General features: G+C 59.9%; 1 protein-coding gene and 1 pseudogene across 2 annotated transcripts in view; both read left to right on the top strand.

Annotated features, from left to right (window-relative positions):
* The window catches only part of b4galt2 (beta-1,4-galactosyltransferase 2), a 550978-nt gene that overhangs the window by 429414 nt on the left and 94018 nt on the right, over positions 1 to 27546 (top strand). The gene's annotated exons all lie outside the window — the stretch shown is intronic.
* LOC148149120 (uncharacterized) lies at positions 1000 to 5791 on the top strand (annotated as a pseudogene).

Here is a 27546-nt window from a genome sequence, read left to right on the forward strand (position 1 = left end):
ACATCAAGGCCCATCAAAGATCACAGACTGGAGAGGAAAAATCACCAGGAAGCTGAAAAAGCAAGAGAGGAAGTCCACAGCTAACAATATAACAAACAAAAGTAAATCTAAAAAAGCGGCCACAGTGAATAGAAAATTAGTGTAGATTACCAACCTTTACCAAGATGGGGAGTACTTTAAAAAGTTCAGCTGCAGAAACTAGACAAATAAATAGGGTGCGAGCAACAACACAAAGAGACTCCATGTGCAGGAGGAGCACAGTGCTCTTCCAGCACCACTAATCCAGAATCTGGTTTCCAGCATCTGCAGTCATTGTTTTTACCTCCATGTGCAGGAGGTTGGCCCAGCTAATGTTACAGCGTGTCATAAGCATAGTATAGAGATGCATTGGCAGCAAAGGAAAGGGAGCAAGAAGCTAAAGAGAATACAACAGCTCCTTGCAAGGTGTTCCATTTCCCTGATTTTGGAGATGTAAGAAGAATTTCAGTCTGCATAGTTCATGGTTAATAACAAAGAAACTAACTTTGCATTGGATAAAAGACTGATGCATGTATTCTTTTTGATGCTAAACTATGAAGAGAAGAGAAATTCTGCCATTCAACTTTGAGGCACAGGAAGCTGAGAGGACCAAAGCATGCTGCATTTCATTACAATGGAAGAAAGGTCATAGAAACATCTTACATCATTTGCTTTGACTATTTTTGATTAGACACTGGAGTTGACTCAGTACACAGGACTAACTCTCTTGTTGAGACTCTCCAGCTGAAGACTACAAGAAGATAATGCAGAGCATCCTTTACTCTTAAAAGAGAGGCTGCAAGAGGAAGTGAGAAAAGATAAGAGCAACCAGTTACCTGAGAGGGTTCTCGACCTTAGTTTGCTCTTTCAGGATGGTCAGGTAGAGAAAAACCCACCACTCACGTTAATTGAGGAGGTAGAAGTTCTAGATCTTGCTGATCTCTTGAATTGGGGCATCACTGCTCAAAAGGATGTGCAACAATGGCAACTACAACCACAGTTAGAAGGGAAAAAAATCCTCCTTGTCATGAAGAATGGCACATCACAGGGAAGCAGAAGGAGGATGACGTCCTGTGGTTTCAGCAGCTGTCAGCTGCACTCCCACATCTGTGAGATGTGAACATGACAAACAACAAACAAGGTTACAGACAACGCAGCTGATGGTAAAGGATCTGCCAGTGGTGCAGGGTAAATGCAACGAATAGGAACAAATGATCGAAGCCTTGATATTTGTTATAACCAGGCAGGGAGGGGTAAGCAACCCCTTTCTTTTTAACCAGAACTTAGTCGGTTGCCAAGCAAAGTTTGGCATGCAGTCGTCCCATTTCAGTTGTAACTTGGTTAACTAGATCAAAATGAAGAGGCCCATTTCAAGGTTTTCTTGAGTGAAAAAAAGAAGAATTGTATTACCTTCTGTCTTGGAAATGTCTAAAATAAATGTGACATCAAAAAGTGAGGAGGCATGTGCCTAGCCAGATAGGAAGGGTAAAGACAGCTGTAGTTCAAACTTCTTGAGTTGCAGAGTGAGAACAGCTGAATAGTTAGGGCTGAGTGCTGGAGTTGACAGATGACCTTGATTTCTCCATGGATGATGACTTTTCCAAGTTGCTTTCTCAATGTTGTTTTCTGAACGGGAGAGAAGAGCTTCCAGCTTTCTGTTATCTGTCAAAGTATATTTCTTTCTCTCTCTTTGCCGTTCCAAAGCAAGCTGTTTGAAAATGGTTTGTTTGTCTATTCCGTGTCTCAGTTCATTTGCTTTTTACAAATTGAGTTCTCCATAGGTAAACTTTCATTGCGGAATGTGTGAAATTTTCATTCAATTGTGAGGAAAGCAAGAGAAGCAATTTATAAACATCTTACTGCCTGCTCATTAAAATGGTAATTCTAATGTGAACTGTTTCCTATATTGTTAAAATTCACACATCACCAGATTATAGTCCAACTGGTTTAATTGGAAGCACTAGCTTTCGGAGCGCTGCTCCTTCATCAGGTGGTTGTCACAACCACCTGATGAAGGAGCAGCGCTCCGAAAGCTAGTGCTTCCAATTAAACCTGTTGGTCTATAACCTGGTGTTGTGCGATTTTTAACTTTGTCCACCCCAGTCCAACACCGGCACCTCCAAATCATCATTTCCTATATTCCACGTGGATTGCCTGGACTTGTCAGGTGAGCATAACAGCCTACAAAAAAATCATTTTTTCACCAAAAAAATCTTAGGTACTATAATCAGATGATGGAAGTTGAATAACTGCAGTTCATTTTTACAGTCAAGCAATGGAAGAAGGCCTTATTCAGTAATAAGTGAAGATTCAAAATTTCTACAGCCAACAGTGTTCCAAACATCTGGGATGGCTTCGGTTCTGGAGTTAGAAAGGGATCTTAAATTATTAAAGAGGTCTCAGCACTGCTGCAAGGACTTATAGATGTTGAAGCTTCAGGCAGACGGGATGATGCACCAGCTCCATTGATAAAAGCTAACTGTATGCAACGCATTTTTATAATCATGCTCAGAGAGCACCAACATGAATTTGATACCTTTTTTAAAAAGCATCAAGCCTTGGAGCAAGTCCCTCAAGTAAACAACTGCAAGTATCTGATAAAAAGCTATCCAGGAGAAAGAATATTCTTGCATTTAAATTAGATTATGTCAGAAGTCAACATTCAGAACTTGTGAATCTGCTTAAATGACTGTAGACTTTGCAAAGGAGTTGCATCAAGCCATGGAAACGTCTAAGGGTTTTCTCAATCAACAACTTGGGAATACAGAATGCCCAGGTGAAGCTAAAAGTTGAGCACCAAAGAAACTCGAACCGATCAAAGTTAAATGAGAATTGGAGGAGTCCAACTACCTCAAAGAGACTGCTGACCTAAAAGCCTCATTGGCAATCACACAATGCTGTCAAGCCTTCGAGACTGAAAAAGGTTTGCAGATGATTTCAAGTGCCAGTGTTCTCATCTAATTGGCTCAACAGAAGAAATACATTTTTAAAGAAAAAAAACATTCTCTAATGGGAATGTTCAGAGCACCAAGAGCACTGTGGGCTATTAATGAATGATGATCTCATATTTGAAAAATAAATTAGAGGGAGAGAAAAAAATGCTCTTCAAAGTTTGTAGAACAATATAATGGGAAAGTAAGGTCTTATTAATGATCACATTCAGAATGAAGAATATCTTTTGAAAAAAAACGCTTAATAATAAGGACAAGATGACTCTGGATTAGCTCTTGGAAGGGAGCAATTACTGTGGAACAGATTTGCCAGTTGTCACTCACCTTGGGCTGGGAATTTCATTGACAATGTTTTGTCTCCACTGCCTTATCAGCAGCAGAAACCCTCTTTATGACGAGCACATCTGCTGGTGACAGAGTAACTGAGTAGGAGAAATCACAAGGAAGTTCCTAGCAATAGAGCTCATAGATTTTATGTCATTGGCAAGAAGCAATTCTTTTTTCACTGAGTTGCCAGGTTTGGAATGCTTGACTTGTAAAAGAGATTCCAGAAATTATTTCAAGAGAAGGTGAACAAGTGAGTTTTGAGAAGATTTGTAGCTCGGGTTGAGGTTTTGGATGGAGGTTTGCTTGCTGAGCTGCAAGGTTCGTTTCCAAATGTTTCGTTACCCTACTAGGTAACATCTTCAGTGGGCCTCGGGCAAAGCAATGCTGAAAATTCCAGCTTTCGATTTATATGTTTGGGTTTCTTTGGGTTGGTGATGTCATTTCCTGTGGTGATGTTATTTCCTGTAGTGAAGTCACTTCCTGTTCCTTTTCTCAGGGACTGGTAGATGGGGTCTAACTCGATGTGTTTGTTGATAGAGTTCTGGTTGGAATGCCATGCTTCTAGTACAACACATCCACCCAAGGACAAGCCAAACAAAGACACACATGAGAATTCCTAGAACTCAATCAAGAAGCACATCGAGTTAGACCCCATCTACCACCACCTGAGAAAAGGAACAGGAAGTGACTTCACCACAGAAAATGACATCACCAATCCAAAGAAACCCGAACATATAAATAGAAAGCAGTAATTTTCAGCATGGCTTCACCTGAGTCCCACTGAAGATGTTACCTGGTAGGGTATGAAAAGTCTGGAAATGAACCTTGCAGCTCAGCAAGAAAACCTACATCCAAAACCTCAACCTGAGCCACAAATCTTCTCAAAACTCACTAAGACCTATGGGCACAGTAGGTTAAAACTGGCCTGAAATTGGGTAACGAATGCCATCTGACAGAGTGCCACCCTGCGAACAGCTGTACTTCCTGCACGAATGCCTAAGGAAATAGGTACTACCTAAATGTCTTCAATACAAACCGCCCCTTAACACCCCACTAGCCATAAGAATAGCAGCGCAAAACGGCCGCAGAATGCTTTGAGAAATTATTAAGGATGCCCACAACAGACTCCATAAATACAACTGGGAAATTTTGCATCAAAAATCTTTACTCAGTCATGCAACAGCCCATGAATGGACAGACACAGTACAACAAGCCATAGATATTAGACAGTGACAAACACAGAAAGTGAAAAAACTAGATCTGCAGAGAAAACTAGACAAACTTACACAAAGTAACAACAATGACAACACGGAAGCATGGATAAAATACTTATCTGACCAACCTTAACAGACACTGAAAAAGCCGTCTTAGTAAGAAGATTAAATTACAACCGCCAGGATGCGGACAAGAAAGATTTCTTAGCGGCATTAGAAACAACACTAAAAGACAACCAACTCACGGAAGAAACCTAGCAAACCATCAGACAGGTAGTCACACCAACATGAAGCAGAAAAAAGGAAGGATACACACTCAATACACAAGAAAAGAAAGCACGAGAAAGACTGAAAAAAGATAAAAACATTATTATCCAACCTGCAGACAAAGGACGCTTAACAGTCATTCTAAATTGAAGAGACTACATTGAAAAAGCGAATACACTATTTACAGAAACCAACACTTACCAACAAGTGGTGATAGACCTGATCCCACAACTAGAGAACTGAATCACAGCCCTACTCAAAAAACTTCAGAAATCTGGAGAAATAAATAAGGCCGACTTCCAAAAAATGAAACCAGATGGATCCAACACACCATGCTTCTACAGATTACCCAAAATTCACAAACCAGGAGCCCCCCTCAGACCCATAGTCTTGCGACCTGGAACACCAATTTACAGATTGGCCAAGGAGCTAGACCAAAGACAAAAACACTTTGTAGAAGACTCACGCTAATCCATCGACTCCACCCAAGAATCCCTGAAGACCATCAAAGACCCTAAGATAAAAGAGGATGAAATAATGGTCTCTTTTGATGTAATAGCCCTGTTTACTTCAATCAACATTGACCTGGCCAAGGAAACACTGACTACACTATTAGAAGACCCAAAGACACATACACCAAATACCATTAACTTCATCAACAGGGAGGATATCATCAAGCTAGTGGACCTATGCCTTACCACCCACTTCACCTTCAACAACAAAACCTACAGACAAACCAATGGAACACCCATAGGATCTCTGATATCAGGGTTCATAGCAGAGGCAGTAATGCAGAGACTTGAGCAAGCAGCTCTGCCAACGATCAAACCCGAATTTTGGATCGGATACGTGGATCACACCTTTGTCATCACTAAACAAAACAAGTTAGAGGAAATTTTCAAGGCCATCAATAATACCCTTATTGACATAAACTTCACTAAAGAGGAAGAAAACAACAACAAACTGCCATTCCTAGATGTTACAGTAGAACGAACAGCCAATGGGGAACTTTAAACCAGCGCCCACAGGAAAACAACACATGCAGATCAAATATTGAACAACAGAAGCAATCATCCCAACATCCACAAACGAAGCTGCATCAGAACATTATTTCAACGAGCCACCACACACTGCAGCACAGAGGAACTATGCAGAGCAGAGGAAAATCACCTATACCGGGTGTTCAAAAAGAATGGGTACCCAATGAACACAGTCCGCTGATTTCTCAGCAACATCCCAACAGGCAGACAAAACACATCCAGAAACCCTAGCCATTCTCCCCTACATCAAAGACATCTCAGAAATGACTGCCAGACTACGCAGATATTTTGGCATCATGGTAGCCCACAAACCTGCCAACACACTAAAACTGCAGCTAATGAACATGAAAGACCCTATACAGCCAACAAGCAAAACTAATATCATTTACAAGATACCGTGCAAGAACTGTAACAAACACAATATTGGACAAACAGGCAGAAAACTAGACACCAGGATACATGAACACCAACTAGCCACAAAAATACATAACCCTCTCTCATTAGTGTCTCACATATGGAGGAGGAAGGACACACTTTGACCGGGACAGCACATCCATCCTAGGACAAACCAAACAAAGACATGCATGAGAATTCCTAGAAGCATGGCATTCCAACCGGAACTCTTATCAACAAACACATCGAGTTAGACCCCATCTACCACCCCCTGAGAAAAGAAACAGGAAATGACTTCACTACAGGAAATAACATCACCACAGGAAATGACATCACCAACCCAGAGAAATTCAAACATATAAATAGAAAGCAGGAATCTTCAGCATTGCTTCGCTTGAGGCCCACTGAAGATGTTACCTAGGAGGGTAATGAAATGTTTGGAAATGAACCTTGCAGCTCAGCGAACAAATCTATATCTAAGGTGCACATGAAACAAATAAAAAGCCAGCAGACTAGAGGACCGAACGATATGAGGATAGCCGCGGGCAGAGGCCTGAGCTGAGCGGGGATGGCCAGTAGGCTGGAGGCTTGAGTGGAGTCGGGACGGCCAGTGGGCTGGAGGCCAGAGTAGAGAGATGACCAGTGGGCTGGAGGCTTGAGTGGAGTGGGTATGGCCAGCGTGCTGGTGGCTGAAGCAGAGAGGAAATGACCAGTGGGCTAGAGGCCTGAGCTGAGTGGGGATGGCAAGTGGGCTGGAGGCATGAGCGTAGAGGAATAGCCAGTGAGCTGGAGGCTCGAGCGGAGAAGGGATGACCATTGGGCTAGAGGTCTGAGTGGAGAGGGGATGGCCGGGTGCCTGGACGCCTGAATAAAGATGGCCAGAGCGGAGGGGGTATGGTCAGGGGACTGGAGGCCTGAGCCGTGTGGAGATGGCCGGTGGGCTGGAGGCCTGTGGAGCAGGGATGGCTACTGAGCTGGAGGCCCAAACAGAGTGGGAATGGCCTATGGGGTGGAGGTCCAAGCAGAGCTAGGCTGGCCATTGGGCTAGAGGCCCAAGTGGGATGAGTCTGGTCAAGGGCCTGGAGGCCTGAGCAGAGTGGGATGGTCAGTGGGCTGGAGGCTTGAGCGGAACGAGGATGGCCAGGGGCCGGGAGGCCCGCGCATAGATGGCACTGAGCTGGTGGTCCGAGCAGAGCAGGGTTGGCCAGTCGGCTGGAGTCCCAAGCAGAGTAGGGACAGACAGTGGGGTGGAAGTCCGAGCAAAGTGGGATGGTCAGTGGGCTGGAGACCTGAGAGGAGATGGTCAGTGGGCTGGAGGCACGAGCAGAGATGGTCATTGGGCTGGAGGCCCGAGCAGAGATGGTCAGTGGGCTGGAGGCCCGAGTGGGGATGGTCAGTGGGCTGGAGGCCCGAGTGGGGATGGTCAGTGGGCTGGAGGCCCAAGCAGAGATGGTCAGTGGGCTGGAGGCCCGAGTGGGGATGGTCAGTGGGCTGGAGGCCCGAGTGGGGATGGTCAGTGGGCTGGAGGCCCAAGCAGAGATGGTCAGTGGGCTGGAGGCCCGAGGAGATCGTCAGTGGGCTGGAGGCCCGAGGAGATGGTCAGTGGGCTGGAGGCCCGAGGGGATGGTCAGTGGGCTGGAGACCCGAGGGGATGGTCAGTGGGCTGGAGACCCGACTGGGGATGGTCAGTGGGCTGGAGGCCCAAGCAGAGATGGTCAGTGGGCTGGAGGCCCGAGGAGATCGTCAGTGGGCTGGAGGCCCGAGGAGATGGTCAGTGGGCTGGAGACCCGACTGGGGATGGTCCGTGGGCTGGAGGCCCGACTGGGGACGGTGCGTGGGCTGGAGGCCCGGCTGGGGATGGTCCGTGGGCTGGAGGCCCGACTGGGAATGGTCCGTGGGCTGGAGGCCCGACTGGGAATGGTCCGTGGGCTGGAGGCCCGACTGGGGATGGTCCGGGGGCTGGAGGCCCGAGCGGAGATTGTCCGTGGGCTGGAGGCCCGAGCGGTGATTGTCCGTGGGCTGGACGCCCGAGCGAAGATGGTCAATGCGCTGGAGGCCCGAGTAGAATTGGTCAGAGCTGGAGGCCCGAGCAGAGATGGTCAGTGGGCTGGAGGCCCAAGCGGAGATGGTCAGTGGGCTGGAGGCCCGAGCAGAGATGGTCAGTGGGCTGGAGGCCCGACTGGAGATGGTCTGTGGGCTGGAGGCCCGAGGAGATGGTCTGTGGGCTGGAGGCCCGAGGAGATGGTCAGTGGGCTGGAGGCCCGAGCGGAGATGGTCTGTGGGCTGGAGGCCCAAGTGGAGATGGTCAGTGCGCTGGAGGCCCGAGGAGGTGGTCTCTGGGCTGGAGGCCCAAGTAGAATTGGTCAGTGGGCTGGAGGCCAGACCGGAGATGGTCAGTGGGCTGGATGCCCGAGCAGAGATGGTCAGTGGGCTGGATGCCCGAGCAGAGATGGTCAGTGGGCTGCATGTCCGAGCGGAGATGGTCAGTGGGCTGGAGGCCCGAGTGGAGATGGCCCGTGGGCTGGAGGCCCGAGTTGAGTTGGTCAGTGGGCTGGAGGCCCGACTGGGTATGGTCAGTGTGCTGGAGGCCCGAGGAGATGGTCTGTGGGCTGGAGGCCCGAGCGGAGATGGTCTGTGGGCTGGAGGCCCGAGCGGAGATGGTCTGTGGGCTGGAGGCCCGAGCGGAGATGGTCCGTGGGCTGGAGGCCCGACTGGGGATGGTCAGTGTGCTGGAGGCCCGAGGAGATGGTCTGTGGGCTGGAGGCCCGAGGAGATGGTCTGTGGGCTGGCGGCCCGAGTGGAGATGGCCCGTGGGCTGGAGGACCGAGTTGAGATGGCCCGTGGGCTGGAGGCCCGAGGAGATGGTCTGTGGGCTGGAGGCCCGAGCGGAGATGGTCAGTGGGCTGGAGGCCCGAGTGGAGATGGTCAGTGCGCTGGAGGCCCGAGGAGGTGATCTGTGGGCTGGAGGCCCGAGTGGAGATGGTCCGTGGGCTGGAGGCCCGAGCGGAGATGGTCAGTGGGCTGGTGGCACGAGCGGAGATGGTCAGTGGGCTGGAGGCCCAAGTAGAATTGGTCAGTGGGCTGGAGGCACGAGCGGAGATGGCCCGTGGGCTGGAGGCCCGAGTGGAGATGGTCAGTGGGCTGGAGGCCCGAGTGGAGATGGCCCGTGGTCTGGAGGCCCGAGTGGAGATGGTCAGTGGGCTGGAGGCCTGAGTAGAATTGGTCAGTGGGCTGGAGGCCAGAGCGAAGATGGTCAGTGGGCTGGAGGCCTGAGCGAAGATGGCCAGTGGGCTGGAGGCCCGAGTGGAGATGGCCAGTGGGCTGGAGGCCTGAGTTGAATTGGTCAGTGGGCTGGAGGCCCGAGTGGAGATGGTCAGTGGGCTGGAGGCCCGAGTGGAGATGGCCCGTGGGCTGGAGGCCCGAGTTGAGATGGTCAGTGGGCTGGTGGCACGAGCGGAGATGGTCAGTGGGCTGGAGGCCCGAGTAGAATTGGTCAGTGGGCTGGAGGCATGAGCGGAGATGGCCCGTGGGCTGGAGGCCCGAGTGGAGATGGTCAGTGGGCTGGAGGCCCGAGTGGTGATGGCCCGTGGGCTGGAGGCCCGAGTGGAGATGGTCAGTGGGCTGGAGGCCTGAGTAGAATTGGTCAGTGGGCTGGAGGCCAGAGAGGAGATAGTCAGTGGGCTGGAGGCCTGAGTAGAATTAGTCAGTGGGCTGGAGGCCTGAGTAGAATTAGTCAGTGGGCTGGAGGCCTGAGTAGAATTAGTCAGTGGGCTGGAGGCCTGAGTAGAATTGGTCAGTGGGCTGGAGGCCCGAGTTGAATTGGTCAGTGGGCTGGAGGCCCGTGTGGAGATGGTCAGTGGGCTGGTGGCCCGAGTAGAATTGGTCAGTGGGCTGGAGGCCCGAATGGAGCTGGTCAGTGGGCTGGAGGCCCGAGTAGAATTGGTCAGTGGGCTGGAGGCCCGTGTGGAGATGGTCAGTGGGCTGGTGGCCCGAGCAGAATTGGTCAGTGGGCTGGAGGCCCGTGTGGAGATGGTCAGTGGGCTGGTGGCCCGAGTGGAGATGGCCCGTGGGCTGGAGGCCCGAGTTAAGTTGGTCAGTGGGCTGGAGGCCCGACTGGGGATGGTCAGTGTACTGGAGGCCCGAGGAGATGGTCTGTGGGCTGGAGGCCCGAGCGGAGATGGTCTGTGGGCTGGAGGCCCGACCCGAGCGGAGATGGTCAGTGGGCTGGAGGCCCGAGTGGAGATGGTCAGTGGGCTGGAGGCCCGAGTAGAATTGGTCAGTGGGCTGGAGGCCAGAGCGGAGATGGTCAGTGGGCTGGAGGCCCGAGTGGAGATGGCCCGTGGGCTGGAGGCCCGAGTTGAGATGGCCCGTGGGCTGGCGGCCCGAGTGGAGATGGTCAGTGGGCTGGCGGCCCGAGTGGAGATGGCCCGTGGGCTGGTGGACCGAGTTGAGATGGCCCGTGGGCTGGAGGCCCGAGGAGATGGTCTGTGGGCTAGAGGCCCGAGTGGAGATGGTCAGTGGGCTGGAGGCCCGAGTGGAGATGGTCAGTGCGCTGGAGGCCCGAGGAGGTGATCTGTGGGCTGGAGGCCCGAGCGGAGATGGTCCGTGGGCTGGAGGCCCGAGCGGAGATGGTCAGTGGGCTGGTGGCACGAGCGGAGATGGTCAGTGGGCTGGAGGCCCAAGTAGAATTGGTCAGTGGGCTGGAGGCACGAGCGGAGATGGCCCGTGGGCTGGAGGCCCGAGTGGAGATGGTCAGTGGGCTGGAGGCCCGAGTGGAGATGGCCCGTGGTCTGGAGGCCCGAGTGGAGATGGTCAGTGGGCTGGAGGCCTGAGTAGAATTGGTCAGTGGGCTGGAGGCCAGAGCGAAGATGGTCAGTGGGCTGGAGGCCTGAGCGAAGATGGCCAGTGGGCTGGAGGCCCGAGTGGAGATGGCCAGTGGGCTGGAGGCCCGAATGGAGATGGTCAGTGGGCTGCTGGCCCGAGTAGAATTGGTCAGTGGGCTGGAGGCCCGAATGGAGCTGGTCAGTGGGCTGGAGGCCCGAGTAGAATTGGTCAGTGGGCTGGAGGCCAGACCGGAGATGGTCAGTGGGCTGGATGCCCGAGCAGAGATGGTCAGTGGGCTGGAGGCCCGAGCGGAGATGGTCAGTGGGCTGGAGGCCCGAGTGGAGATGGCCCGTGGGCTGGAGGCCCGAGTGGAGATGGCCCGTGGGCTGGAGGCCCGAGTTAAGTTGGTCAGTGGGCTGGAGGACCGACTGGGGATGGTCAGTGTGCTGGAGGCCTGAGGAGATGATCTGTGGGCTGGAGGCCCGAGCGGAGATGGTCCGTGGGCTGGAGGCCCGACTGGGGATGGTCAGTGTGCTGGAGGCCCGATGAGATGGTCTGTGGGCTGGAGGCCCGAGCAGAGATGGTCTGTAGGCTGGAGGCCCGACCCGAGCGGAGATGGTCAGTGGGCTGGAGGCCCGAGTGGAGATGGTCAGTGGGCTGGAGGCCCGAGTAGAATTGGTCAGTGGGCTGGAAGCCAGAGCGGAGATGGTCAGTGGGTTGGAGGCCCGACCCGAGCGGAGATGGTCAGTGGGCTGGAGGCCCGAGTGGAGATGGTCAGTGGGCTGGAGGCCCGAGTGGAGATGGCCCGTGGGCTGGAGGCCCGAGTTGAGATGGCCCGTGGGCTGGAGGCCCGAGTGGAGATGGTCAGTGGGCTGGAGGCCCGCGTGGAGATGGCCCGTGGTCTGGAGGCCCGAGTGGAGATGGTCAGTGCGCTGGAGGCCCGAGGAGGTGATCTGTGGGCTGGAGGCCCGAGTGGAGATGGTCCGTGGGCTGGAGGCCCGAGCGGAGATGGTCAGTGGGCTGGTGGCACGAGCGGAGATGGTCAGTGGGCTGGAGGCCCAAGTAGAATTGGTCAGTGGGCTGGAGGCACGAGCGGAGATGGCCCGTGGGCTGGAGGCCCGAGTGGAGATGGTCAGTGGGCTGGAGGCCCGAGTGGAGATGGCCCGTGGTCTGGAGGCCCGAGTGGAGATGGTCAGTGGGCTGGAGGCCTGAGTAGAATTGGTCAGTGGGCTGGAGGCCAGAGCGAAGATGGTCAGTGGGCTGGAGGCCTGAGCGAAGATGGCCAGTGGGCTGGAGGCCCGAGTGGAGATGGCCAGTGGGCTGGAGGCCCGAATGGAGATGGTCAGTGGGCTGCTGGCCCGAGTAGAATTGGTCAGTGGGCTGGAGGCCCGAATGGAGCTGGTCAGTGGGCTGGAGGCCCGAGTAGAATTGGTCAGTGGGCTGGAGGCCAGACCGGAGATGGTCAGTGGGCTGGATGCCCGAGCAGAGATGGTCAGTGGGCTGGAGGCCCGAGCGGAGATGGCCCGTGGGCTGGAGGCCCGAGTGGAGATGGCCCGTGGGCTGGAGGCCCGAGTGGAGATGGCCCGTGGGCTGGAGGCCCGAGTTAAGTTGGTCAGTGGGCTGGAGGACCGACTGGGGATGGTCAGTGTGCTGGAGGCCTGAGGAGATGATCTGTGGGCTGGAGGCCCGAGCGGAGATGGTCCGTGGGCTGGAGGCCCGACTGGGGATGGTCAGTGTGCTGGAGGCCCGATGAGATGGTCTGTGGGCTGGAGGCCCGAGCAGAGATGGTCTGTAGGCTGGAGGCCCGACCCGAGCGGAGATGGTCAGTGGGCTGGAGGCCCGAGTGGAGATGGTCAGTGGGCTGGAGGCCCGAGTAGAATTGGTCAGTGGGCTGGAAGCCAGAGCGGAGATGGTCAGTGGGTTGGAGGCCCGACCCGAGCGGAGATGGTCAGTGGGCTGGAGGCCCGAGTGGAGATGGTCAGTGGGCTGGAGGCCCGAGTGGAGATGGCCCGTGGGCTGGAGGCCCGAGTTGAGATGGCCCGTGGGCTGGAGGCCCGAGTGGAGATGGTCAGTGGGCTGGAGGCCCGCGTGGAGATGGCCCGTGGTCTGGAGGCCCGAGTTGAGATAGCCCGTGGGCTGGAGGCCCGAGGAGATGGTCTGTGGGCTGGAGGCCCGAGCGGAGATGTTCTGTGGGCTGGAGGCCCAAGTGGAGATGGTCAGTGCGCTGGAGGCCCGAGGAGGTGGTCTGTGGGCTGGAGGCCCGAGTAGAATTGGTCAGTGGGCTGGAGGCCAGACCGGAGATGGTCAGTGGGCTGGATGCCCGAGCAGAGATGGTCAGTGGGCTGGATGTCCGAGCGGAGATGGTCAGTGGGCTGGAGGCCCGAGTGGAGATGGCCCGTGGGCTGGAGGCCCGAGGAGGTGGTCTGTGGGCTGGAGGCCCGAGTAGAATTGGTCAGTGGGCTGGAGGCCAGACCGGAGATGGTCAGTGGGCTGGATGCCCGAGCGGAGATGGTCAGTGGGCTGGAGGCCCGAGTGGAGATGGCCCGTGGGCTGGAGGCCCGAGTGGAGATGGCCCGTGGGCTGGAGGCCCGAGTGGAGATGGTCTGTGGGCTGGAGGCCCGACTGGGGATGGTCAGTGTGCTGGAGGCCCGAGCGGAGATGGTCTGTGGGCTGGAGGCCCGAGCGGAGATGGTCTGTGGGCTGGAGGCCCGAGCGGAGATGGTCCGTGGGCTGGAGGCCCGACTGTGGATGGTCAGTGTGCTGGAGGCCCGAGGAGATGGTCTGTGGGCTGGAGGCCCGAGCGGAGATGGTCTGTGGGCTGGAGGCCCGACCCGAGCGGAGATGGTCAGTGGGCTGGAGGCCCCAGTGGAGATGGTCAGTGGGCTGGAGGCACGAGCGGAGATGGTCAGTGGGCTGGAGGCACGAGCGGAGATTGTCAGTGGGCTGGTGGCACGAGCGGAGATGGTCAGTGGGCTGGAGGCCCGAGCAGAGATGGTCAGTGGGCTGGAGGCCCGAGTGGAGATGGTCAGTGGGCTGGAGGCCCGAGTGGAGATGGCCCGTGGGCTGGAGGCCCGAGTTGAGATGGTCAGTGGGCTGGTGGCACGAGCGGAGATGGTCAGTGGGCTGGAGGCCCAAGTAGAATTGGTCAGTGGGCTGGAGGCACGAGCGGAGATGGCCCGTGGGCTGGAGGCCCGAGTGGAGATGGTCAGTGGGCTGGAGGCCCGAGTGGTGATGGCCCGTGGGCTGGAGGCCCGAGTGGAGATGGTCAGTGGGCTAGAGGCCCGACTGGGGATGGTCAGTGTGCTGGAGGCCCGAGGAGATGGTCTGTGGGCTGGAGGCCCGAGCGGAGATCGTCTGTAGGCTGGAGTCACGACCCGAGCGGAGATGGTCAGTGGGCTGGAGGCCCGAGTGGAGATGGTCAGTGGGCTGGAGGCCCGAGTAGAATTGGTCAGTGGGCTGGAAGCCAGAGCGGAGATGGTCAGTGGGTTGGAGGCCCGACCCGAGCGGAGATGGTCAGTGGGCTGGAGGCCCGAGTGGAGATGGTCAGTGGGCTGGAGGCCCGAGTGGAGATGGCCCGTGGGCTGGAGGCCCGAGTTGAGATGGCCCGTGGGCTGGAGGCCCGAGTGGAGATGGTCAGTGGGCTGGAGGCCCGCGTGGAGATGGCCCGTGGTCTGGAGGCCCGAGTTGAGATAGCCCGTGGGCTGGAGGCCCGAGGAGATGGTCTGTGGGCTGGAGGCCCGAGCGGAGATGGTCTGTGGGCTGGAGGCCCAAGTGGAGATAGTCAGTGCGCTGGAGGCCCGAGGAGGTGGTCTGTGGGCTGGAGGCCCGAGCAGAGATGGTCAGTTGCCTGGATGTCCGAGCGGAGATGGTCAGTGGGCTGGAGGCCCGAGTGGAGATGGCCCGTGGGCTGGAGGCCCGAGCGGAGATGGTCTGTGGGCTGGAGGCCCGACTGGGGATGGTCTGTGGGCTGGAGGCCCGAGGAGATGGTCTGTGGGCTGGAGGCCCGAGCGGAGATGGTCTGTGGGCTGGAGGCCCGAGCGGAGATGGTCCGTGGGCTGGAGGCCCGACTGGGGATGGTCAGTGTGCTGGAGGCCCGAGGAGATGGTCTGTGGGCTGGAGGCCCGAGCGGAGATGGTCTGTGGGCTGGAGGCCCGACCCGAGCGGAGGTGGTCAGTGGGCTGGAGGCCCCAGTGGAGATGGTCAGTGGGCTGGAGGCACGAGCGGAGATGGTCAGTGGGCTGGAGGCACGAGCGGAGATTGTCAGTGGGCTGGAGGCCCGAGCAGAGATGGTCAGTGGGCTGGAGGCCCGAGTGGAGATGGTCAGTGGGCTGGAGGCCCGAGTGGAGATGGCCCGTGGGCTGGAGGCCCGAGTTGAGATGGTCAGTGGGCTGGTGGCACGAGCGGAGATGGTCAGTGGGCTGGAGGCCCAAGTAGAATTGGTCAGTGGGCTGGAGGCACGAGCGGAGATGGCCCGTGGGCTGAGGCCCGAGTGGAGATGGTCAGTGGGCTGGAGGCCCGAGTGGTGATGGCCCGTGGGCTGGAGGCCCGAGTGGAGATGGTCAGTGGGCTGGAGGCCTGAGTAGAATTGGTCAGTGGGCTGGAGGCCTGAGTAGAATTAGTCAGTGGGCTGGAGGCCTGAGTAGAATTGGTCAGTGGGCTGGAGGCCCGAGCGAAGATGGTCAGTGGGCTGGAGGCCTGAGCGAAGATGGTCAGTGGGCTGGAGGCCCGAGTGGAGATGGCCAGTGGGCTGGTGGCCCGAGTTGAATTGGTCAGTGGGCTGGAGGCCCGAGTGGAGATGGTCAGTGGGCTGGTGGCCCGAGTGGAGATGGTCAGTGGGCTGGTGGCCCGAGTAGAATTTGTCAGTGCGCTGGAGGCCCGAATGGAGCTGGTCAGTGGGCTGGAGGCCCGAGTAGAATTGGTCAGTGGGCTGGAGGCCCGACTGGGGATGGTCAGTGTACTGGAGGCCCGAGGAGATGGTCTGTGGGCTGGAGGCCCGAGCGGAGATGGTCTGTGGGCTGGAGGCCCGACCTGAGCGGAGATGGTCAGTGGGCTGGAGGCCCGAGTGGAGATGGTCAGTGGGCTGGAGGCCCGAGTAGAATTGGTCAGTGGGCTGGAGGCCAGAGCGGAGATGGTCAGTGGGCTGGAGGCCCGACCCGAGCGGAGATGGTCAGTGGGCTGGAGGCCCGAGTGGAGATGGCCCGTGGGCTGGAGGCCCGAGTTGAGATGGCCCGTGGGCTGGAGGCCCGAGGAGATGGTCTGTGGGCTGGAGGCCCGAGCGGAGATGGTCAGTGGGCTGGAGGCCCAAGTGGAGATGGTCAGTGCGCTGGAGGCCCGAAGAGGTGATCTGTGGGCTGGAGGCCCGAGCGGAGATGGTCCGTGGGCTGGAGGCCCGAGCGGAGATGGTCCGTGGGCTGGAGGCCCGAGCGGAGATGGTCAGTGGGCTGGAGGCCCAAGTAGAATTGGTCAGTGGGCTGGAGGCACGAGCGGAGATGGCCCGTGGGCTGGAGGCCCGAGTGGAGATGGCCCGTGGTCTGGAGGCCCGAGCGGAGACGTTTGGTGGGCTGGAGGCCTGAGTGGAGATGGTCGGTGGGCTGGAGGTCCGAGCGGAAATGGTCGGTGGGCTGGAGGCCCGAGCGGAGATGGTCCGTGGGCTGGAGGCCCGAGTGGAGATGGTCAGTGGGCTGGTGGCCCGAGTAGAAATGGTCAGTGGGCTGGAGGCCAGAGCAGAGATTGTCAGTGGGCTGGAGGCCCGAGCGGAGGTTGTCCGTGGGCTGGAGGCCCGAGCGGAGGTTGTCCGTGGGCTGGAGGCCCGAGCGGAGGTTGTCCGTGGGCTGGAGGCCCGAGCGGAGATTGTCCGTGGGCTGGAGGCCCGGGCGGAGATGGTCAGTGGGCTGGTGGCACGAGCGGAGATGGTCAGTGGGCTGGTGGCACGAGCGGAGATGGTCAGTGGGCTGGAGGCCCGAGTAAAATTGGCCCGTGGGCTGGAGGCCCGAGTTGAGATGGCCCGTGGGCTGGAGGCCTGAGTAGAATTGGTCAGTGGGCTGGAGGCCAGAGCGGAGATGGTCAGTGGGCTGGTGGCCCGAGTAGAATTGGTCAGTGGGCTGGAGGCCCGACTGGACATGGTCAGTGGGCTGGTGCCCCGATTTGAGATTACCCGTGGGCTGGAGGCCCGTGTGGAGATGGTCAGTGGGCTGGAGGCCCGGGTTGAGATGGCCCGTGGGCTAGAGGCCCGAGCGAAGATGGTCAGTGGGCTGGAAGCCCAAGTGGAGATGGTCAGTGGGCTGGAGGTCCGAGTAGAATTGGTCAGTGGGCTGGAGGCCCGAGTGGAGATGGTCAGTGGGCTGGAGGCCCGAGTGGAGATGGCCCGTGGGCTGGAGGCCCGAGTGGAGATGGTCAGTGGGCTGGAGGCCAGAGCGGAGATAGTCAGTGGGCTGGAGGCCTGAGTAGAATTGGTCAGTGGGCTGGAGGCCCGAGCGAAGATGGTCAGTGGGCTGAAGGCCCCAGTGCAGATGGCCCGTGGGCTGGAGGCCCGAGTGGAGATGGTCAGTGGGCTGGTGGCCCGAGTAGAATTGGTCAATGGGCTGGAGGCCTGAATGGAGCTGGTCAGTGGGCTGGAGGCCCGAGTAGAATTGGTCAGTGGGCTGGAGGCCCGAGCGGAGATGGTCAGTGGGCTGGATGCCCGAGCAGAGATGGTCAGTGGGCTGGAGGCCCGAGTGGAGATGGTCAGTGGGCTGGAGGCCCGAGTGGAGATGGCCCGTGGGCTGGAGGCCCGAGTTGAATTGGTCAGTGGGCTGGAGGCCCGAGTGGAGATGGTCAGTGGGCTGGTGGCCCGAGTAGAATTGGTCAGTGGGCTGGAGGCCCTAATGGAGCTGGTCAGTGGGCTGGAGGCCCGAGTAGAATTGGTCAGTGGGCTGGAGGCCAGACCGGAGATGGTCAGTGGGCTGGATGCCCGAGCAGAGATGGTCAGTGGGCTGGAGGCCTGAGTGGAGATGGTCCGTGGGCTGGTGGCCCGAGCGGAGATGGTCCCTGGGCTGGAGGCCCGAGCGGAGATGGTCCGTGGGCTGGTGGCAAGAGCAGAGATGGTCAGTGGGCTGGAGGCCCAAGTAGAATTGGTCAGTGGGCTGGAGGCCAGAGCGGAGATGGTCAGTAGGCTGGAGGCCCGAGCGGAGATGGTCCGTGGCTGGAGGCCCGAGCGGAGATTGGCCAAGGGCTGGAGGCCCGAGCGGAGATGGTCAGTGGGCTGGTGGCACGAGCGGAGATGGTCAGTGGGCTGGAGGCCAGAGCGGAGATGGTCAGTAGGCTGGAGGCCCGAGCGGAGATGGTCCGTGGCTGGAGGCCCGAGCGGAGATTGGCCATGGGCTGGAGGCCCGAGCGGAGATGGTCAGTGGGCTGGTGGCACGAGCGAAGATGGTCAGTGGGCTGGAAGCCCAAGTGGAGATGGTCAGTGGGCTGGAGGTCCGAGTAGAATTGGTCAGTGGGCTGGAGGCCCGAGTGGAGATGGTCAGTGGGCTGGAGGCCCGAGTGGAGATGGTCAGTGGGCTGGAGGCCCGAGTGGAGATGGCCCGTGGGCTGGAGGCCCGAGTGGAGATGGCCCGTGGGCTGGAGGCCCGAGTGGAGATGGTCAGTGGGCTGGTGGCCCGAGTGGAGATGGTCCGTGGGCTGGAGGCCCGAGCGGAGATGGTCCGTTGGCTGGTGGCACGAGCGGAGATGGTCAGTGGGCTGGAGGCCAAAGTAGAATTGGTCAGTGGGCTGGAGGCCAGAGCGGAGATGATCAGTGGGCTGGAGGCCCGACTGGGGATGGTCAGTGGGCTGGAGGCCCGACTGGGGATGGTCTGTGGGCTGGAGGCCCGAGAAGATCGTCTGTGGGCTGGAGGCCCGAGCGGAGATGGGCTGGAGGCCCGAGCGGAGATGGCCTGTGTGCTGGAGGCCCGAGCGGAGATGGTCTGTGGGCTGGAGGCCCGAGCGGAGATGGTCCGTGGCTGGAGGCCCGAGCGGAGATTGGCCATGGGCTGGAGGCCCGAGCGGAGGTTGTCTGTTGGCTGGAGGCCCGAGCGGAGATGGTCAGTGGGCTGGTGGCACGAGGGAAGATGGTCAGTGGGCTGGAAGCCCAAGTGGAGATGGTCAGTGGGCTAGAGGCCCGAGTGGAGATGGCCTGTGGGCTGGAGACCCGAGTGGAGATGGTCAGTGGGCTGGAGGCCCGAGTGGAGATGGTCAGTGGGCTGGTGGCCTGAGTAGAATTGGTCAGTGAGCTCGAGGCCCGAGCGGAGATGGTCAGTGGGCTGGTGGCTCGAGCGGAGATGGTCAGTGGGCTGGAGGCCCGAGTAGAATTCGTCAGTGGGCTGGAGGCCCAAGTGGAAATGGTCAGTGTGCTGGTGGCACAAGTGGAATTGTCTGTGGGCTGGAGGCCTGAGTAGAATTGGTCAGTGGGCTGGAGGCCAGAGTAGAGATGGTCAGTGGGCTGGTGGCCTGAGTAGAATTGGTCAGAGGGCTGGAGGCCCGACTGGACATGGTCAGTGGGCTGGAGCCCCGACTGGACATGGTCAGTGGGCTGGAGCCCCGAGTTGAGATGGCCCGTGGGCTGGAGGCCTGAGTGGAGATGGTCAGTGGGCTGGAGGCCCGAGTAGAATTGGTCAGTGGGCTGAAGGCCAGAGCGGAGATGGTCAGTGGGCTGGTGGCCTGAGTAGAATTGGTCAGTGGGCTGGAGGCCCGACTGGACATGGTCAGTGGGCTGGAGCCCCGAGTTGAGATTACCCGTGGGCTGGAGGCCCGAGTGGAGATGGTCAGTGGGCTGGAGGCCCGAGTTGAGATGGCCCGTGGGCTGGAGGCCCGAGCGAAGATGGTCAGTGGGCTGGAAGCCCAAGTGGAGATGGTCAGTGGGCTGGAGGCCCGAGTGGAGATGGTCAGTGGGCTGGAGGCCCGAGTTGAGATGGCCCGTGGGCTAGAGGCCCGAGTGGAGATGGCCCGTGGGCTGGAGGCCCGAGTGGAGATGTTCAGTGGGCTGGAGGCCTGAGTAGAATTGGTCAGTGGGCTGGAGGCCAGAGCGGAGATAGTCAGTGGGCTGGAGGCCTGAGTAGAATTGGTCAGTGGGCTGGAGGCCCGAGCGAAGATGGCCCGTGGGCTGGAGGCCCGAGTGCAGATGGCCCGTGGGCTGGAGGCCCGAGTGGAGATGGCCAGTGGGCTGGAGGCCCGAGTTGAATTGGTCAGTGGGCTGGAGGCCCGAGTAGAGATGGTCAGTGGGCTGGTGGCCCGAGTAGAATTGGTCAGTGGGCTGGAGGCCAGAGCGGAGCTGGTCAGTGGGCTGGAGGCCAGAGCGGAGATGGTCAGTGGGCTGGAGGCCTGAGTAGAATTGGTCAGTGGGCTGGAGGCCCGAGCGAAGATGGTCAGTGGGCTGGAGGCCCGAGTGCAGATGGCCCGTGGGCTGGAGGCCCGAGTGGAGATGGCCAGTGGGCTGGTGGCCCGAGTAGAATTGGTCAGTGGGCTGGAGGCCAGAGCGGAGCTGGTCAGTGGGCTGGAGGCCCGAGCGGAGATGGTCCGTGGGCTAGAAGCCCGAGCGGAGATGGTCCGTGGGCTGGAGGCCCGAGCGGAGGTGGTCCGTGGGCTGGTGGCACGAGCGGAGATGGTCAGTGGGCTGGAGGCCCAAGTAGAATTGGTCAGTGGGCTGGAGGCCCAAGTAGAATTGGTCAGTGGGCTTGAGGCCAGAGCGGAGATGGTCAGTGGGCTCGAGGCCCGAGGAGATGGTCAGTAGGCTGGAGGCCCGAGCGGAGATGGTCTGCGTGCTGGAGGCCCGAGCGGAGATGGTCTGTGGGCTGGAGGCTCGAGCGGAGATGGTCCGTGGCTGGCGGCCCGAGCGGAGATTGGCCATGGGCTGGAGGCCCGAGCGGAGGTTGTCTGTGGGCTGGAGGCCCGAGCGGAGATGGTCAGTGGGCTGGTGGCACGAGCGAAGATGGTCAGTGGGCTGGAAGCCCAAGTGGAGATGGTCAGTGGGCTGGAGGTCCGAGTAGAATTGGTCAGTGGGCTGGAGGCCCGAGTGGAGATGGTCAGTGGGCTGGAGGCCCGAGTGGAGATGGTCAGTGGGCTGGTGGCCTGAGTAGAATTGGTCAGTGAGCTCGAGGCCCGAGCGAAGATGGTCAGTGGGCTGGAGGCCCGAGTGGAGATGGCCCGTGGGCTGGAGGCCCGAGTGGAGATGACCCTTTGGCTGGAGGCCCGAGTGGAGATGGTCAGTGGGCTGGTGGCTCGAGCGGAGATGGTCAGTGGGCTGGAGGCCCGAGTAGAATTCGTCAGTGGGCTGGAGGCCCAAGTGGAGATGGTCAGTGGGCTGGTGGCCTGAGTAGAATTGGTCAGTGAGCTCGAGGCCCGAGTGGAGATGGCCCGTGGGCTGGAGGCCCGAGTGGAGATGGCCCGTGGGCTGGAGGCCCGAGTGGAGATGACCCTTTGGCTGGAGGCACGAGTGGAGATGGTCAGTGGGCTGGTGGCTCGAGCGGAGATGGTCAGTGGGCTGGAGGCCCGAGTAGAATTCGTCAGTGGGCTGGAGGCCCAAGTGGAGATGGTCAGTGTGCTGGTGGCACAAGTGGAATGGTCTGTGGGCTGGAGGCCTGAGTAGAATTGGTCAGTGGGCTGGAGGCCAGAGTAGAGGTGGTCATTGGGCTGGTGGCCTGAGTAGAATTGGTCAGTGGGCTGGAGGCCCGACTGGACATGGTCAGTGGGCTGGAGCCCCGACTGGACATGGTCAGAGGGCTGGAGCCCCGAGTTGAGATGGCCCGTGGGCTGGAGGCCTGAGTGGAGATGGCCCGTGGGCTGGAGGCCCGAGTTGAGATGGCCCGTGGGCTAGAGGCCCGAGTGGAGATGGTCAGTGGGAAGGAGGCCCGAGTAGAATTGGTCAGTGGGCTGAAGGCCAGAGCGGAGATGGTCAGTGGGCTGGTGGCCTGAGTAGAATTGGTCAGTGGGCTGGAGGCCCGAGTGGAGATACCCGTGCGCTGGAGGCCCGAGTGGAAATGGTCAGTGGGCTGGTGGCACAAGCAGACATGGTCAGTGGGCTGGTGGCCCGAGTAGAATTGGTCAGTGGGCTGGAGCCCCAAGTAGAGATGGTCAGTGGGCTGGAGGCCTGAGCGGAGATGGCCCGTGGGCTGGAGGCCCAAGTGGAGATGGCCCGTGGGCTGGAGGCCCGAGTTGAGATGGTCAGTGGGCTGGAGGCCCGAGTGGAGATGGTCAGTGGGCTGGAGGCCCGAGTAGAATTGGTCAGTGGGCTGGAGGCCAGAGCGGAGATGGTCAGTGGGCGGGAGGCCCGAGGAGATGGTCAGTGGGCTGGAGGCCCGAGTAGAATTGGTCAGTGGGCTGGAGGCCAGAGCGGAGATGGTCAGTGGGCGGGAGGCCCGAGGAGATGGTCAGTGGGCTGGAGGCCCGAGCAGAGATGGTCAGTGGGCAGGAGGCCCGATTGGGGATGGTCAGTGTGCTGGAGGCACGAGGAGATGGTCCGTGGGCTGGAGGCCCGAGCGGAGATGGTCCGTTGGATGGAGGCCCGAGCGGAGATAGTCCGTGGGCTGGAGGCCAAGTGGAGATGGTCAGTGGGCTGGAGGCCCGAGTGGAGATGGTCAGTGGGCTGGAGGCACGAGTAGAATTGGTCAGTGGGCTGGAGGCCAGAGCGGAGATGGTCAGTGGGCGGGAGGCCCGAGGAGATGGTCAGTGGGCTGGAGGCCCGAGTAGAATTGGTCAGTGGGCTGGAGGCCAGAGCGGAGATGGTCAGTGGGCGGGAGGCCCGAGGAGATGGTCAGTGGGCTGGAGGCCCGAGCAGAGATGGTCAGTGGGCAGGAGGCCCGATTGGGGATGGTCAGTGTGCTGGAGGCACGAGGAGATGGTCCGTGGGCCGGAGGCCCGAGCGGAGATGGTCCGTTGGATGGAGGCCCGAGCGGAGATAGTCCGTGGGCTGGAGGCCCGAGTGGAGATGGTCAGTGGGCTGGAGGCCCGAGGAGATGGTCAGTGGGCTGGAGGCCCGAGCAGAGCTGGTCAGTGGGCTGAAGGCCCGACTGGGGATGGTCAGTGTGCTGGAGGCCCGAGCGGAAATGGTCTGTGGGCTGGAGACCCGAGTAGAATTGGTCAGTGGGCTGAAGGCCAGAGCGGAGATGGTCAGTGGGCTGGTGGCCTGAGTAGAATTGGTCAGTGGGCTGGAGGCCCGAGTGGAGATGGCCCGTGGGCTGGAGGCCCGAGTGGAGATGGTCAGTGGGCTGGTGGCACGAGCGGAGATGGTCAGTGGGCTGGTGGCCCGAGTAGAATTGGTCAGTGGGCTGGAGCCCCAAGTAGAGATGGTCAGTGGGCTGGAGGCCTGAGCGGAGATGGCCCGTGGGCTGGAGGCCCAAGTGGAGATGGCCAGTGGGCTGGAGGCCCGAGTTGAGATGGTCAGTGGGCTGGAGGCCCGAGTGGAGATGGTCAGTGGGCTGGAGGCCCGAGTAGAATTGGTCAGTGGGCTGGAGGCCAGAGCGGAGATGGTCAGTGGGCTGGAGGCCAGAACGGAAATGGTCAGTGGGCTGGAGGCCCGAGCGGAGATGGTCAGTGGGCTGGAGGCCCGAGTGGAGATGGCCAGTGGGCTAGTGGCACAAGTGAAGATGGTCAGTGGGCTGGAGGCCCGAGTTGAGATGGTCAGTGGGCTGGAGGCCCGAGTGGAGATGGTCAATGGGCTGGAGGCCCGAGTAGAATTGGTCAGTGGGCTGGAGGCCCGAGCAGAGATGGTCAGTGGGCTGGTGGCATGAGCGGAAATGGTCAGTGTGCTGGAGGCCCGAGTAGAATTGGTCAGTGGGCTGGAGGCCCGAGTGGACATGGTCAGTGGGCTGGAGGCCCGAGTGGAGATGGACCGTGGGCTGGAGGCCCGAGTTGAGATGGCCCGTGGGCTAGAGGACCGAGTGGAGATGGTCAGTGGGCTGGAGGCCCGAGTAGAATTGGTCAGTGGGCTGGAGGCCAGAGCGGAGATGGTCAGTGGGCTGGATGCCTGAGTAGAATTGGTCAGTGGGCTGGAGGCCAGAGCAGAGATGGTCAGTGGGCTGGAGGCCTGAGTAGAATTGTTCAGTGGGCTGGAGGCCCGAGTGGAGATGGCCAGTGGGCTGGTGGCACAAGTGGAGATGGTCAGTGGGCTGGAGGCCCGTTGAATTGGTCAGTGGGCTGGAGGCCCGAGTGGAGATGTTCATGGGCTGGAGGCCCAAGTGGAGATGGTCAGTGGGCTGGAGGCCCGAGTTGAGATGGCCCGTGGGCTGGAGGCCCAAGTGGAGATGGTCAGTGGGCTGGAGGCCCGAGTAGAATTGGTCAGTGGACTGGAGGCCAGAGCGGAGATGGTCAGTGGGCGGGAGGCCCGAGGAGATGGTCAGTGGGCTGGAGGCCCGAGCAGAGATGGTCAGTGGGCAGGAGGCCCGACTGGGGATGGTCAGTGTGCTGGAGGCCCGAGGAGATGGTCCGTGGGCTGGAGGCCCGAGCGGAGATGGTCCGTGGGCTGGAGGCCCGAGCGGAGATGGTCAGTGGGCTGGAGGCCCGAGTAGAATTGGTCAGTGGGCTGGAGGCCAGAGCGGAGATGGTCAGTGGGCTGGAGGCCCGAGGAGATGGTCAGTGGGCTGGAGGCCCGAGCAGAGATGGTCAGTGGGCTGAAGGCCCGACTGGGGATGGTCAGTGTGCTGGAGTCCCGAGCGGAAATGGTCTGTGGGCTGGAGACCCGAGCGGAGATGGTCCGTGGGCTGGAGGCCTGAGTGGAGATGGTCAGTGGGCTGGAGGACCGAGCGGAGATGGTCCGTGGGATGGAGGCCCGAGCGGAGATGGTCCGTGGGCTGGAGGCCCGAGCGGAGATGGTCCGTGGGCTGGAGGCCCGAGCGGAGGTGGTCCGTGGGCTGGTGGCACGAGCGGAGATGGTCAGTGGGCTGGTGGCCCGAGTAGAATTGGTCAGTGGGCTGGAGGCCTGAGCGGAGATGGTCAGTGGGCTGGAGGCCCGAGTAGAATTGGTCAGTGGGCTGGAGGCCTGAGCGGAGATGGTCAGTGGGCTGGAGGCCCGAGCAGAGATGGTCAGTGGGCTGGAGGCCCGACTGGGGATGGTCCGTGGGCTGAGGGCCGTGCGGAGATGGTCCGTGGGCTGGAGGCCCGATCGGAGATGGTCCGTGGGCTGGAGGCCCGACTGGGGATGGTCAGTGTACTGGAGGCCCGAGGAGATGGTCTGTGGGCTGGAGGCCCGATCCGAGCGGAGATGGTCAGTGGGCTGGAGGCCCGAGTGGAGATGGTCAGTGGGCTGGAGGCCCGAGTGGAGATGGCCCGTGGGCTGGAGGCCTGAGTTGAGATGGTCAGTGGGCTGGAGGCCCGACTGGGGATGGTCAGTGTGCTGGAGGCCCGAGGACATGGTCTGTGGGCTGGAGGCCCGAGCGGAGATGGTCCGTGGGCTGGAGGCCCGAGGAGATGGTCTGTGGGCTGGAGGCCCGAGCGGAGATGGTCTGTGGGCTGGAGGCCCGACCCGAGCGGAGATGGTCAGTGGGCTGGAGGCCCGTGCGGAGATGGTCTGTGGGCTGGAGGCCCGAGTGGCGATGGTCAGTGGGCTGGAGGCCCGAGTAGAATTGGTCAGTGGGCTGGAGGCCAGAGCGGAGATGGTCAGTGGGCTGGAGGCCCGAGTGGAGATGGTCAGTGGGCTGGAGGCCCGAGTTGAGATGGCCCGTGGGCTGGAGGCCCGAGTGGAGACGGTCAGTGGGCTGGAGGCCCGAGAGGAGATGGTCAGTGGGCTAGAGGCCCGAGTAGACTTGGTCAGTGAGCTGGAGGCCAGAGCGGAGATGGTCAGTGGGCTGGAGGCCCGAGGAGATGGTCAGTGGGCTGGAGGCCCAAGCAGAGATGGTCAGTGGGCTGGAGGCCCGACTGGGGATGGTCAGTGTGCTGGAGGCCCGAGAAGATGGTCTGTGGGCTGGAGGCCCGAGCGGAGATGGTCCGTGGGCTGGTGGCATGAGCGGAAATGGTCAGTGTGCTGGAGGCCCGAGTAGAATTGGTCAGTGGGCTGGAGGCCTGAGTGGAGATGGCCCGTGGGCTGGAGGCCCGAGCAGAGATGGCCCGTGGGCTGGAGGCCCGAGCGGAGATGGTCAGTGGGCTGGAGGCCCGACTGGGGATGGTCAGTGTGCTGGAGGCCCGAGAAGATGGTCTGTGGGCTGGAGGCCCGAGTGGAGATGGTCAGTGGGCTGGGGACCCAAGTGGAGATGGCCCGTGGGCTGGAGGCCCGAGCGGAGATGGTCAGTGGGCTGGAGGCCTGAGCGGAGATGGTCAGTGGGCTGGAGGCCCGAGCGGAGATGGCCCGTGGGCTGGTGCCCCGAGTGGAGATGGCCAGTGGGCTCGTGGCACAAGGGGAGATGGTCAGTGGGCTGGAGGCCCAAGTAGAATTGGTCAGTGGGCTGGAGGCCCGAGCAGAGATGGTCAGTGGGCTCGAGGCCTGAGCGGAGATGGCCCGTGGGCTGGAGACCCAAGTGGAGATGGCCCGTGGGCTGGAGGCCCGAGTTGAGATGGTCAGTGGGCTGGAGGCCCGAGTGGAGATGGTCAGTGGGCTGGAGGCCTGAGTAGAATTGGTCAGTGGGCTGGTGGCCAGAGCGGAGATGGTCAGTGGGCGGGAGGCCCGAGGAGATGGTCAGTGGGCTGGAGGCCCGAGTAGAATTGGTCAGTGGGCTGGAGGCCAGAGCGGAGATGGTCAGTGGGCGGGAGGCCCGAGGAGATGGTCAGTGGGCTGGAGGCCCGAGCAGAGATGGTCAGTGGGCAGGAGGCCCGATTGGGGATGGTCAGTGTGCTGGAGGCACGAGGAGATGGTCCGTGGGCTGGAGGCCCGAGCGGAGATGGTCCGTGGGCTGGAGGCCCGAGCGGAGATGGTCCGTTGGCTGGAGGCCCGAGCGGAGATAGTCCGTGGGCTGGAGGCCCGAGTGGAGATGGTCAGTGGGCTGGAGGCCCAAGTAGAATTGGTCAGTGGGCTGGAGGCCAGAGCGGAGATGGTCAGTGGGCTGGAGGCCCGAGGAGATGGTCAGTGGGCTGGAGGCCTGAGCAGAGATGGTCAGTGGGCTGAAGGCCCGACTGGGGATGGTCAGTGTGCTGGAGGCCCGAGCGGAAATGGTCTGTGGGCTGGAGACCCGAGTGGAGATGGTCAGTGGGCTGGAGGCCCGAGTAGAATTGGTCAGTGGGCTGAAGGCCAGAGCGGAGATGGTCAGTGGGCTGGTGGCCTGAGTAGAATTGGTCAGTGGGCTGGAGGCCCGAGTGGAGATGGCCCGTGGGCTGGAGGCCCGAGTGGAGATGGTCAGTGGGCTGGTGGCACGAGCGAAGATGGTCAGTGGGCTGGTGGCCCGAGTAGAATTGGTCAGTGGGCTGGAGCCCCAAGTAGAGATGGTCAGTGGGCTGGAGGCCTGAGCGGAGATGGCCCGTGGGCTGGAGGCCCAAGTGGAGATGGCCAGTGGGCTGGAGGCCCGAGTTGAGATGGTCAGTGGGCTGGAGGCCCGAGTGGAGATGGTCAGTGGGCTGGAGGCCCGAGTGGAGATGGCC

The sequence above is a fragment of the Chiloscyllium plagiosum genome, unplaced genomic scaffold, assembly GCF_037043375.1.
Source record: "Chiloscyllium plagiosum isolate Xiang-an unplaced genomic scaffold, Cpla_swu_hap1 HiC_scaffold_9, whole genome shotgun sequence".
NCBI lineage: Eukaryota > Metazoa > Chordata > Chondrichthyes > Orectolobiformes > Hemiscylliidae > Chiloscyllium > Chiloscyllium plagiosum.